Source organism: Gymnodraco acuticeps, unplaced genomic scaffold (genome assembly GCF_902827175.1).
Source record: "Gymnodraco acuticeps unplaced genomic scaffold, fGymAcu1.1, whole genome shotgun sequence".
Lineage (NCBI taxonomy): Eukaryota > Metazoa > Chordata > Actinopteri > Perciformes > Bathydraconidae > Gymnodraco > Gymnodraco acuticeps.
The window spans coordinates 229651-243529 of record NW_022990229.1 but is presented as its reverse complement, the minus strand read 5'-3'; positions in this window follow the sequence as shown (position 1 = coordinate 243529).

Genomic DNA, 13879 nt, shown 5'->3' with positions numbered 1-13879 from the left:
ACTTAAAGTTCTACGTGTATACAACTTAACCTGTTAAGTTTTTACACAAGCAAGAAACTTAAGTGGTTTAAGGCAACGGGTTTGCACGCGAATTTCTAGTAGTCAACTAAGCCGGGCTAAGAGTGCATAATTACAAGCCGAGAACGGAGTAACTTGACCTCACAGCAGGCATAACAACAGCCGGTGTTCCTCGTGAGTGTTTTCCCCGGGAAACAAACAATACACACAAACGCAAAAATACACACGTATACACACACACACACTCGCGAGCTTCCCCCAGACCAGTAATCCAAACGAAAATATCTTCCCTCCGTACTATTTTGATCATTTGCTCCGCTAATAATCAATCAGATCGATCCAGAGAAGAGGACACTTTGAAGGCCTTTTTCTCAAAATGATGACTCTGTAACAGTCATTATATAATGTGACATATTTTGCTTAATATTTGGAGTACAAAAACAATCCCGATATCATAAAGCTAGGAATATCCTCTTTCCAACAGTATACAACTTAAAATGTGTCTTCGGATCAATGCGACTGATTTCGATTGAGCAGGTCACTGCATTAGGTAAAATAAAGCAGGCAGACATAACAGGAAGAATATGTACATTTTAACCCAATCAAATAGGACATTGTCACACCATTCAAATGTATCCATGTAAATTACAACCAATAAAAAAGCTTAGATTTGTTTATGTGTTACGTTGTTTACTTTATTTGTTACGTTGTTCTGTGTGTGTCAGCCGTTAACCAGATAGAAAGAATATACACTTGCAAACATGTCAGAAGAACCAGCACAGAAGAAAACTAAATACAGTCAATCTAAACTTAAATTTAACAACTGGAAGGTCACATCCCTGACATCCACATCTCCGGAGCCTGGACCTTCATCAGCGAAGCCAGATGATCCCAAAAGCAGCAGCTCTGCGGCCGCAGAAACTGTCAAAACCACCGCCGGCACCGCCGTCGTTGAACCGAAACAGGCTGGTTCCGACTGCATGGAGGTTTGTTGTCGGGACATTGAGGCGGGTAAAGCTGTACAGCTAACTGTCGAAAAAAAGGAGACAGCTAGATTATTTGGGCAAAGACAAAGGTACTTCAACGCAGAATGGTACAAAAACAGAGAGTGATTAATTCTTTGCAAAACCACTAAACGGGCCTTCTGTGAAATATGCAGATTTGCTGCTGTCAAACGGCTTGTAACTTTCTCAAAATGTGGAGATGATAGCTTTGTTAATACCGGAGTTAATAACTGGAAAAAGTGCCCAAGCCTCCTGGACAGCCACGAAAAATCTCATTTCCACAGAGAGTGTATTAAAAAAAAGTGCGCTTTCTTCAGTCAAATACCAGTCAACATACAGCTTGTCAAACAACAGCGTATTGAGCAGGAAAAAAGAAGAGATGGAATGATGGAGCAACTGCGCTGTCTGCAGTTTCTAACCCGACAGGGCCTAGCAATCAGGGGGCATGCGGATAAGGAGAGCAATTTCCAAAAGCTAGTTGAACTTGTTGCTGAGAAAAACCCCACTCTGAAAAGCTTCATGCTCACCGGGAAATATGCATCACATGAGACAATTAATGAACTTATAAATCAAATGTATCGGGAGTCTCTGACCACTCTATTAACTGAAATTAAAAGCAATGCAAAACACTATGCAGTTATTGTGGATGAAACTCGCGATTGCTCCGGGCATGAACAGTTGTCTCTTACAGTACGATGGGTATCAGCTGATTATGTTATCCATGAAGACTTCATAGGAATGTATCACTGTCCTAAAACTGACGCAGAATCAATAACCCTTACTATTAAGGACATGTTAATGAGATGCGGCCTGGACATTGGTGACATGAGAGGACAAACCTACGATGGCGCATCTGTTCTACAGGGACAAATGTCAGGTGTGGCCTAACGCTTTAAAGACATCAATCCCAAAGCAGTCTCAATGCATTGCACAAATCACAGTTTGAACCTAATTCTTCAGGAAGCTGCTTCAAAGTGCAACATTGTACGTGGTGCCTTCAGTTTAGTTCACGACATACATGAGATAATCAACAACTCACCAAAACGACTCGCCATGTTTAAAAACATTAGGGATGCTGCTGCTGCCTCTCCTGGTGCCAGTGCTGGCCTCACACCGCTCTGCCCCACTCGCTGGACAGCCAGAGGCAGTGCAATCAAATCCTTGCTTGCCAATTATGAAGCTGTCTACGACACTTTGGATGAAATAATCCGAATGGGGGGGAACACAGAAGCAAGCAAAAAGGCACCAGGGCTGCAGGCATTGATGACTCAATTCAGTGTTTTCTTTGGACTGAAAGTGTGTCTTAAACTGTTTTCTTCTGCGGAAGAGGTGGCTCGGGTGCTCCAGTCCAAAGACCTCTCAGCAGAGACAGTTAAGTCAGCAGTGCAGATGCTCCGGACACACTACACAAACCTGAGGTCCACAGAGGCATTCCACAGCATCTTTGAAGATGCCCAAAGAACGACCATGAACGACCTGGTCCAGGCACCGGCTCTTCCTCCAAGGCGGCGCGCTCCATGCCGTTATGATGATGGGGATGCACCTCATCAGTGGGAAAATCCAGAGGACTACTTCAGGAGCCAGTTCTTTGAGGTAGTTGACCTGCTCACTTCTGAGCTGACTCGCAGGTTTAACCAACCCACTCTGCTTCTGCTGATGAGCATGGAACAACTCCTCACAGCAGTAAACACCCCCCCGGGATTCGGCAGCATCAACATCCCCCAAAATCTGGTCGACATGTACACAGGTGATGTTGACATGGAACGGCTGTCCACCCAGTTGTCACTGTTTCCAGCAGTTTTGCAGGCACACAACAGTTCCGGCGCTGAAAGACCCATCACTCAGGTGACAAAGGTGGCCACAATCGCGGACATGCTGGCGGCACAGGGACGAGGCACGCAATCCCTCTTCAGTGAAGTGGACAAGCTTCTACGGCTGTATTTCACTGTGCCGATGTCCAATGCAACAGCTGAGCGGAGCTTCTCCAGCCTCCGTCGGTTGAAGACGTTCCTTCGTTCAACTATGTCCGAGCGCCGCTTAAATCACCTTCTCTTCCTCCACATCCACAAAGATTTGACCGACGGCCTGGACCTCAAAAAAGTGCTCCGGAGTTTCTGCTTTGCCAGTGAGCGAAAAGAGGTTTACTTTGGCAAAATGTAGAAAGATTAAGTAGGCTAGATTTAGCCACGTGGGGATTTTTGTTTTGTTTTACCCTATGCATTGTGGGACATTTGTTGGAAGGTTGCTCCACCCTCATGTTATTGGACATTTTAGTCATGTGATTTTAATTACACAACATCACAGCTTGTGTTACTGTTAACAAGCTTGTTATACGTTCTTTTCACAAGAATTGTTGTTTGGTTCGATTAAATAAATAATTTATGTCCATTTCTTGAAATAAGTTTCATGAATTGCATTACCTGTAGCCAGAGGTACCTGACCGGTCTCAACGCTGTGTGTGTCCGTCAGGAAACACGCTGTTTACAAGTAGTTCCAGGCTTCCAGCAAACATCCACTGATAAACTGCGATGTTAGCAATAGCAACCTCATGATAACCACATATTTTTTTAACTTAGGATCATACCTGTGTTTAGTCTAGAAAAAGGTAAATGTGTGCATTTTATTATAAAGTTGTGTATATTTACAGACTATTGCAAAAACTAAGAAGCTTATAAACATCAGGTTTAAAACTAAAAGAGCTTTACAAAAAAGTAACACAATGAAAGATGTTTGGAGTTTTATTTGAGTTATTCATTTACATTTTGTTGTCAAAGATATACTGATTTGAAACCGTTGTTACATACAGTTACGGCATTTCCTGTTTCTGCCGGAGAGAGGGGAGGCCGTCCCAAAGCTTGCTGCTGTGTTTACTCCATCTGACAGGAGGAGCCTCATGTGTTACTCCACGGAGTTCACTCCGTCACGGAGGGGGAGTGTGTAGGGGTAGGGACGGTGTAGGGCGTGATTTGGGATTGGGCCATACACACGCACTTTTTTGGCCCCCCCACTTCTAAAATGAATCCGGCGCGCCTGGCCATGAGCCCCAGCAATCGCAGGCATGATCTGAAGAGAATATGTTTGCGCAGCTAGAAAAGAGCTAGACAAGCTCTGAAAGCTTTCACTCTATCCGCTGACAAGCGAGCTGAAAAGGGCACCGAGTTCAGGTGTAAACCCAGGAAGAGTATAGTCTGCGCGGGGCACAACATGCTCTTCTCTGTGTTTATTATGAAACCCAGATTGAGCAGGTGCTTTACGAGGACATTTGTCTGCGTAACAGCCTCCGACTGTGCGAGAAGCAGCCAGTCGTCCAGGTAGGTCGCCAGGCGAATGCCCTGTTGTCTTAACGGGGCTATCGCGGCTTCCGTACATTGTACAAACACCCTTGGACTGAGAGACAGACCGAAGGGGAGTACTCTGTATTCATAACAGATCCCCTGAAATGCGAATCTCAGATATTACCTGTGTGGGTAATATACTGGGATGTGAAAATACGCATCTTTCAGGTCGACTGATGTGAACCAGTCGTCTTGTTGCACGAGCCGCAGCAGAGATGTGTGAGTGAGCATTCTGAACTTATATATTTTTAGATATTTGTTCAGAGCCCTCAAATCAAGTATTGGCCGAATTCCGTTCCCTCCCTGTTTGGGAACGAGGAAGTACTTGGAATAGAAACCGCCCTGACTCTGCTCGGCGGGTACAATAGATATAGCCCTCTTTTCTAGGAGAGAGAGAATCTCTTTCTCCAGAATATGGGCTGACTCTCCTCGGGCCTGCGAATGCAGAATGCCCGAGAAGCGAGGGGGGGTGACAGCGAATTGGAGTCTGTAGCCCCGTGTTACTGTCTTGAAAACCCAAGCAGATGATGTGAGCATCTTCCACTGCATGCTCCTTAGAGCCAGTGGAGATGTCACATCTCTTCCCCTCTGAGTCTCTATTTGTTTTGTTATGGGGCCCTCTAGTGTCTGAACACAGTGGTGCACCCTTTCGACAATCTCCACCGACACTGCGCATGCGCGTGACGGTGGTGCCTTCACAACCCCAGCCGGCACTGCGCATGCGCGTGGCAGTGGTGCTTTTAAAACCTCAGCCGGCACTGCGCATGCGCGTGACGGTGGTGCCTTCACAGACCCGCCTGTAATCCGCCTTTTGAGAGATGCCGTAGCTGCTCTCAGAAGGGGAACAGTTGACGGGCTGTTTATTGGCTTTATTGTTTTTCTTATCATTTTTTTGAGCTGCGCCCTCGGCCTGAAGCCTGGATGCGTCAGCGGCAAATGTTTAATGACAGAGGAACAAACAGATTCGTGACATGTGTTTTTGCGGACTTGAGGATGGTGTTGAGGCATCTCTCGAGGCGGCGGGAACACATTTAGAGCTGGGGAACCGTGGACTTCCAGCTCTGTCACGGAGGAGAGAAGGAGGGGCTGTCACGCCGCTCGCTTCTTCTTCCTCGCCTGCTGGCCGAAATTCTGGGTTGGCTGCGCCTGAGCTGCTGCCGGAACCGGAGATTTTCTGGGCCAGCTCGCCCTCGTCTCCAGCCTGGGCTGGGGACTCGGGGCGGGCTGCGACCTCTGCATTTTCGGTGTCTTAAACCGAGCAGAGTTCAAGGCAGCTTGGGCGAAGGATTGCTGCTGCGAAGGATTGCTGCTGCGAAGGCAGCCTTCGAGGGAGGCAGAGGTGGAGTGCCTCGTCCTCCCTCTTTTTCGACTCACACCTCCTTTGCATGGAAGCAAGAGCGGAGCCGAAAATTCCCTCGGGAACGATGGGCATATCCAGCACATCCTCCTTTTCCCGGTCTGGGAGGTTGGTGAGGTTGAGCCATCTCGCTCTTTCCTGCACCACCATGATCCCCATTGCCTTACCCGTGGCCTGGACGGCGCAGCGTTGGACACGGAGACAGATGTCTGTGACCGCTGCCATCTCGTCCAGAGTGGCTGCCCCCGGGTTACCCGACAGGTCCTCGCAGAGCTCCGCTTGGTAAGCGGTTAGCAGCGAGGCCACGTTCAGGGCCCTGGCGGACAACGCTGCGGCTTTGTAGGACCGTTCAGTCATTGTCGACTGAAATCGGTCCGACTTTGCCGGCAGCGTGGGGTTCCTGCTTGGTGACGGGCCCATCCTCGGTAGGAGGTGGGCTGCTACCAGCGGTTCCATGGGCGGTATGCGGAGCAGGCCGAGCTTCTCCATTCCGTCACAGTCTAGGGAGGAGGCACCCTGGATTGGGACCTTGTTGCTGAAGGGCCGGTCTCTCCACGAGACCGACACCTCATCCAACATCTCCGGGAAGACCGGAAGGAGTTGCCTCTTTGTCCGCGCTGCTTGGGGAAAATGTTTCCCCTCGTAGCGGGACCTGGAGGTCTCCTTGGCCATTTCAGGCCACGGGATGTCGAGTCTGGCCGCAGCGCGTTTGCACACGGCCTGCAGGTCCATGCTCAGACAGGGCGAAGCTGGTGTGCTATCGTCTGGGAGAGCAGCCCTTGCTCCAGGCTTTGCAGCCTGAGCCGATGACATGAAGATGTCCTCTTCATGTTCATCCGACTCGGACAGGAGGAACACCGAGGCGTCCTCTTCGTCCTCGTCGTAGTTCAGCTCGAGGACATCCTCCGCGGGTGAGACCATGGTGAGAAATAACTGGGAGCCCCAGCTTGGTAAAGCGCGGGGTCCCGTTCCCGCGTGTCTTGCCGTCACCGGGTCCCGGCCTGCCAGGGCGCGGGAATCCGGTTCTGCGGCCATCTCAGATACTGAGCCCCAGACCGACATGGAGAGGGGTTCGTTCTCTGTGGCGGATGCCCCCGCGTCTTGACTGCCGGCCGGCAGGTCAGAGGACATGGGGGGGTCCTGTTCCGACAGGCTAGCTTGGCGTGCTAGCCTTCGGCGGAGGCTCTTTACGGTGAAGCGGACACAATGTCCGCACGAGCCGGGGTTGTCGATAGCGCCTCGGGCGTGTTCCAGCCCGAGGCAGGACGAGCAGACCTGGTGTGTGTCTGTGCCCGAGATCTTCAACCCACAGCCGCAGAGTCGAGCCACCGAGTCCCTGACTCCTCTGGTGTGAGGGAGAGTGGCGTCCATCTTGTTCGCCTCATGGCGTGGAGAGGACCCGCTCTCAACAGGTAGTTCGGGAGAAAAGAGGTTACCACCCTGTCCTTAATCCGGAGAAAAGGACGGTGTGGGTCTTTTATTCCCGGAGAATACTGACTGGTGTGGCAGTATGCTCCTTTTAATCCTTTCCTCCTCCGTGGGGAAGAGAAAAGAAAAAACTTCCTCGCTACCGTGGTGTCGGTAGTGAGGGAGCAAGCTAACGCTAGCTTGAAAAGTCAGACCTAGCTTTCTTCCCGGGGAAAGAGAGCGTCGAGGTCGATTTAAACAATAACTAGCGTTAGTAATGACCTTCTTTCTGCGAAGCAGAAGGAGTAGCCGGCGAGCGCCCGTCGACCGAAATGGATATTTGGGTTCAGTCTGTGGACCGTTAAGCTTGTCCGGCTACCATAGAGATGTGCTCTGAAGCGAGAAGAGGTGTTTGAATGGCGCATGCGTTGTGGCGCAAGCTACTTATAGGGGGTGATTTCCCCGACGCTGACGTCAAAGATCACCAGCCAATCAGGATTGGCGTAATGAGATTGATGCTTCTGTTTGCTCCGCGATGAGGCGCATCCCATAGTGAGACATCGAACGGAGTGTTATGAATGAGAACTTGTGTTTATGCTACCAATTATTAAGTAAGTGGTAATTGAAAACACCTCTGATTGTAGAGGAAAAGCCTTCTCCCCTAACTCAAATAACTTTGTTGCTTTAACAACATTTCATTAGAAGTTGTCTTAACTCAATAACCATCGATGCAACCTATTGCCTTGATTCTCTTTGTTAAGCCAAGCATTTGTTTTTAGAGTGTACGTAGACTGGGCCTCCCATATAACCTGGCTGAGCCGATATAAAAACAATCAGCCAAATAACATTTCAATACCTTATTGATTACTATTCTTTTAGGTACTTTAACATAAGTCAGAGGTACATGGTGTACTTTTCCTTCACTACAAGTATTTAATACCTTTAGTTACTTCATAGATGTGGATGAATGATGTGAAATATAATCAAGTGATATAATCAGATTTTAGTTCCACCTGGAGTAAATCCACAAGCTACCCTGCAGTACACAAAGTCATTCAAACTAGCTGCACCTTTACCAGCTTTGAGAACACTTTCATGATCAATCATTATAAAACATATTATATATTATTCTGAAATGGACCAATCTGCACAATGAATACTTTTACCGTATTATATTTTGATAATACTTTTCTACTTCTTCTTGAGGAACATTTTGAATGCAGGACTTTTACTGTACCACTTTGGTACTTCTACTTTTACTCAAGTACAAGATCTGAGTACTTATTCCACCTCTGGTAGTGTATTAGTCTGAATTCTAGCTACAAAATCACGCAGAGCTGCATAAAAATAGCCTCACAATGGTAACAAGTGGAAAATAATATTTACCAATGTGTACAATAATTTTTTTACTTACTTGTTTGCCTGTCCTTGTTTGTCTACCCTCATACTGTAAAGCGTCTTTGAGTTGTGAAAAGCGCTATATAAATAAAATGCATTATTATTATTATTATTACAATGATTTGTAGGTAATTTTGACTACTCAAGACACCTGACTTATACAAAGGAAGACTGTGTTCATTCTACAATTACATGGGATTAAAGCAACATGTAGTTTTACTTGTATAATACTTCCATTTTGTATAAAAGGCAGTTTGTTTTCATCTGTTTTCGAATAAACAAAGTATTGGCTTTCAGAATATTAAACTTGTTTCGGCAAATTCAGATGATAAATACAACTTTGAAGCTTGTAACGGCATAATTACAAGCAGAGAACGGACTAATGTAACATCACAGCAAGCATAACAACAGCCGTGTGTTATGAACACATATACGCCAAAATGACATCATCTGTCGCTTAGCGTTTTCCCCTCTCCTGAAATGACATGACCCAAAAATGTAACTGTTCTTTGTACATATTGGAGTTTAGACAAACTAGCCTTCTGGCCTTCGGCTGCGAGGTATTTTAACAAGGAAATTGTATCAGCTCCACACTGTTCTGCTGTGGGTGCGCAAATCATGAGGTCATCAAACTGGCCTTGTATGAGAGCGGTGCCTTTAGAAACTTGGAGAGAGACCAACCTTGTATACAATGCCTGGTTGTATACAGTAGCCTTGACACAAACGTGTGAATGTGTAAGGTTTACACTTATATTCAAATGTGAACAAAATTGACTGTCTTTGTGTACAGCAGGGGTGCCCAACCTTTTTTGAACCGAGAGCTACTTTTAAAGTTGCCAGTCTGCCGAGATCTACCAGTCCAAAAAGAGAGGCGTAGTACACTTCTACTTGTATACAACTGACCTTCGTACGATGAATACTTCATAAAATACTGCAGATCCTTTATCTTACCTCTTTCTAATCTACACACATACAAGTATTTAACTGAAGTTACACAACAGTGTTGTTGATACAGAGTTGGAGTTTATTCACACGTCACTATAGTGGGTAATGTTTTCAAGAAACATTGAACAGTGCTGCCACATATGACACAGGGAAAAAAGAAAATACTCTGAACCCTTTCTTTGCCATTATATAAAAATAGTGTTGCTACAAAAGTATAAATTAGGCTTACTAATAAGACAACTCAGATCTGAAGCTACACAGGAATCTGCTGCCAAAGTGCAATAAAAAAGACAACATTAATAGAATCAAACCCTTTTTTTGTTGCATTTTAGTAGATTATAAAAATAAATGCCTTTTAAAATAGGATGCAAGCAACACTAGTTTCTTAACCTGAATTGATAATAGACTATAATCAATTTAAGTTTGCATTCTTATACCATTTTGTACAATAATTATAATGAATAAGTTCAAACAAACTAAAACTTACAGCTGATTAATAACGGTATCTAACTTGAGTTTTTATTATATCAAAAACCTGTTGAAATGCTCCTGTTATTTTTACTGTCCCCAAAAAGCGCATCGGCAGCCTCCAGGAATGCTTCTTACACAACTTCGCCATCTTTGAAAGACTTCATGTGTTTCGCAAGAACGTGACTGACACGATAAGATGCTCTGGTAGCAGCCTTGCTCTTGTTGTTGGGCCTGGTGAAAATGGACTGCTGTGCATTTAGCTGTCCTTTCAGGCCCCTCCCCTTTTGGAGCGTAGGGCAGAATTAGGAGGGAATTCCGTCTCGCAGCGTTTGTGCACTGTTTTGAAATGCCGCTCCTAAATTACCCTTCTTCGATAAAGCCACGCTCGCATTGCAGATGAGACAGATGGACTTTGAATTGGAATAGATACAAAAATAATCATCCTCCCACTCGGAGTGAAAATTATATATTTTGGGCTTTTTTGCTTCTGCCATAATTGTGTGTGTGCGGACTGTCACTCCTGTTCACATGGACAACGTCAGCGAAATAGTGCCCACTGCCCACCAACCACGCCCCCACACATGGGGTCACGCCGGCCAATCACAAAGCTTTGGTGCGTTCAAGTGCATTATTCTGGCACGGGAAGATTATGTTATAGGACATTAACGATAAAACAGAATATTGTTCTATTTTTAGACACATCTCGCGATCGACTGGGAATCTCCCCACGATCGACCGGTCGATCGCGATCGACTGGTTGGGCACCCCTGGTGTACAGGAACACTGAAAAATGCATTTGAGAGATCTTATGACAGTAAAAAAAATGCTGCAGAGGCTGGAACTTAGGAAAGAATCAGATAAGGACTTGGGACGAGCGTGCATAGCTGCATAGCATTTACAGCTGTAAATCCTGGACAAATCTCCACTCGTCAGGAGGTTTTGTCTCTGATCTTTTTGACAGGAAACACTGGAGTGCGTACCGGAATCGTTACACGGAATAATGACCCCTTGTTTAAACAGAGAGGTAAACACTGGCCGAATGCCATCAACAGCTTCACGTTTCAATGGGTACGGGGGTTGATTTGAACGGAACGTGGACATTAACCCTACGTCATATCTGTGAGCTGCCCAGAGTGAGTATGGCACATCTGAAAGCGCGGCAGGAAGCTCAGAGATATGAGAATTACCCATAAAGGTGGAAAATGGCATCACCAACGTCATCCTCCTTAACCAACAGCAATGTGCGCAGAACGGCTACGTTCGTGCACATTTTCATTTGATACACGTCACGTGACACATTCTGTGTGTGTAGGTGTCCAATCAGTGACTGACTCCAAATCTTTAACGATTAGACCCAAATCCCTCTATCTATCAGTGGGGTCCCTGACTAGTGAAATGTGTGGACCGCCCCTGGGATTTGACACATTTTGTGTTGTGTGGGTGTGAGTGCAACAGGAACCAGCTGCGCAGCAAACTCCAAGCATAGTTTTAAGTATGAGCTCATCATTCACACATTCTAACAGAAAACTCTCATCATAGCATTTAACAACGTTAGTACAATGCAAAAAGAAGCTTCCATGAACACCGCAGGTGGAAAACACGTTGATCAGTCAAACCGCAACAACACCTGAGAATCAGGATATGTCAGCAGTCATTAGATACACATTCACACAGTTCTTTATCATCAAATGCCAGTTTTTGAACCATCGTAGGAGATGGCTGCCGGACTTTAAAACCCTCATTTGTGGAAAAATGAGATCTAAGCCGAACCGGAGTTTCAGATCTCTGCCCAGTATTTATAGGGCAGACAGATGTTAAAAGAAAACTGTTTTTTTTACTGATGTGGGAAATGGATGACTGTCTTCACCGTTATCTTTACTCTGAAGTGATACAAAAACTTCTCCTTTACAGTTACCCCAGCCGCTCCTATTGAGTGCATAATCTACCACTAAATTTGCAATCAGGCAAATCTGCCCTTTTTACTATAGAATGTGTAGCCCCAGAATCAACCAAAAAAATGGAACCTCAACACCCATGACAGCCAAAGTCAGTGTGGGACATTTCTTCTACTTTTACTCAATAACCATCATTCACACATTTTCCAATTACTCAATAGCATGATGTGTGTGTGTGTGTCACTTCCCTGGTTCGATGCTGCTGGCTGAATTTCCGTCTCGCTCGATCGGGTCTCCTCCTCCCCATCTGGTGTAGGTCAGTCTGATTGTGAATGGCCCCGTCCTTGCTGTCCCTCTCTGCCTCCACTGCCAGTGTTCTGTGAGCAGTCCCATAATCCAATGTTCAACACTGCCACACTTGAAACATCTTTCGTCAAATGAAGGTCTTGCTTCTCGTCTTCTGCCTCGGAAAACCTCTTCTGCCTCTCCCTTGGTATTGTGACTGGCCAGCATTCTGCGTAGCTTGCGCTGTGTCTGTGAGTCCGTTGAGAAAGGCATTACTGAGGTGTGTTGCCCAAACACCTGCTTGGGCTTGGGTTTGTTTATCCCGCTGTTGTCCCCATCTACTTGGGGCTGATGGGGGTGGACGAGCTTACGGGGAGTCTGTTGACTGCATGGCTGGGACTTGTAGTGGCGGTGGAGGTGGTTGAGGTGGACCAGCCGGATTGCCAGGGTTGTACCCCGGGGGAGGGAAAGGATACCCAGTCGAGGAGAGGTCATTCAGGCCTGCAATGGAAGGATACAGAGATGTCTGGGGTTTACATGGTTTTGGAAATAATTTATTTTCCTTCTTTTCTTCACATTCATCTTCAACCTTAATATTTTCTTTAATGCCCAAGGCCAACTGCCTTCTTTCACGGCATTCTGCTTAATCCTCCCAGTATTTATTATAAACACTTTCTGTGAGTACACTTTCTGTGAGTGTCCAGTTTTCTATATAAGTCTTTTACTTTAACTTTATTTTTATTTCTACTTCTTCTTGTAATTTATTCTTTAGGTTCTTGATTTTTAATTTACTCAAAAACCTCCCTTTGGAAATCCAAACATTTCCGTCCATATATTTAATTTAGACAGACTGTCCTCACCATATTTTACTCTCATGACATCCACAATCGGACCCTCAGGGGGGTGTACAAGCCCCCTACTCTCCTTTGCTCCCATGACAAAGTCTCTAGATGTTACCAAACCACCCCTGACAAAACAAGGGGTGTTTAAACACCTTTCTTTTTTTTCATCCGTCGATGATGTGATATTTGTTTCTCAGTACAAATCACGCAAAAACTGATCGTAAACAAACAATCTACGACAGGATATACCCTACTTTCGAGCAGTCCCTCTCATAAATGTCATGGAGTTTTAATTACGTTTAACTTTAAACAATTTAGACACTGCACTTCTCACCCAGTATTGAAAAGCCTTTTTAAATCCGTTGGATCTCATGAAATCAATCAGTTCCACCCCCGGCGCTGGTCCTCTCGTCCCATACGGTTTCTGTCGGGGTAGAGGAGGATCCGCGGATCCTGGAGCATGCCACCACCAGCGTCCGTAGGTGTCCCTAATCGAACTTGCAGAGACCCTGCTCGCAGCGCCAATTGTTATGGAAATCTAAAAACCCCAATACTGTAGAGTACAAGTCAGAGTGATCAAAACAAATAAATGGTGAATCAGACAGAGTTGTCTTTCTGGTGATGTTTATTTGAAGCTTCAAACAAACATTAGATACAATAAAATATAGACACAGGTCTCACAGAGTATAAAATAGTCTGCGTGAGTGTGCACAGTTCAATATGGTAGCAAGGCTTATATACAAGAAATGGTGGGAAGGTAAGAAATCTGTCTTCACACGGTCACATTGTTATTAGACACATGTCCTTGAGCTGTAGATCTCAGGAAAGGCAAGTTCTCGTGTGACTATGTGTGAGTCCATTCATAATAGCAGCTGTGGCCTTGAAGTAGAGTAGATAGAGGCAAACAGCACATCTAACCAAA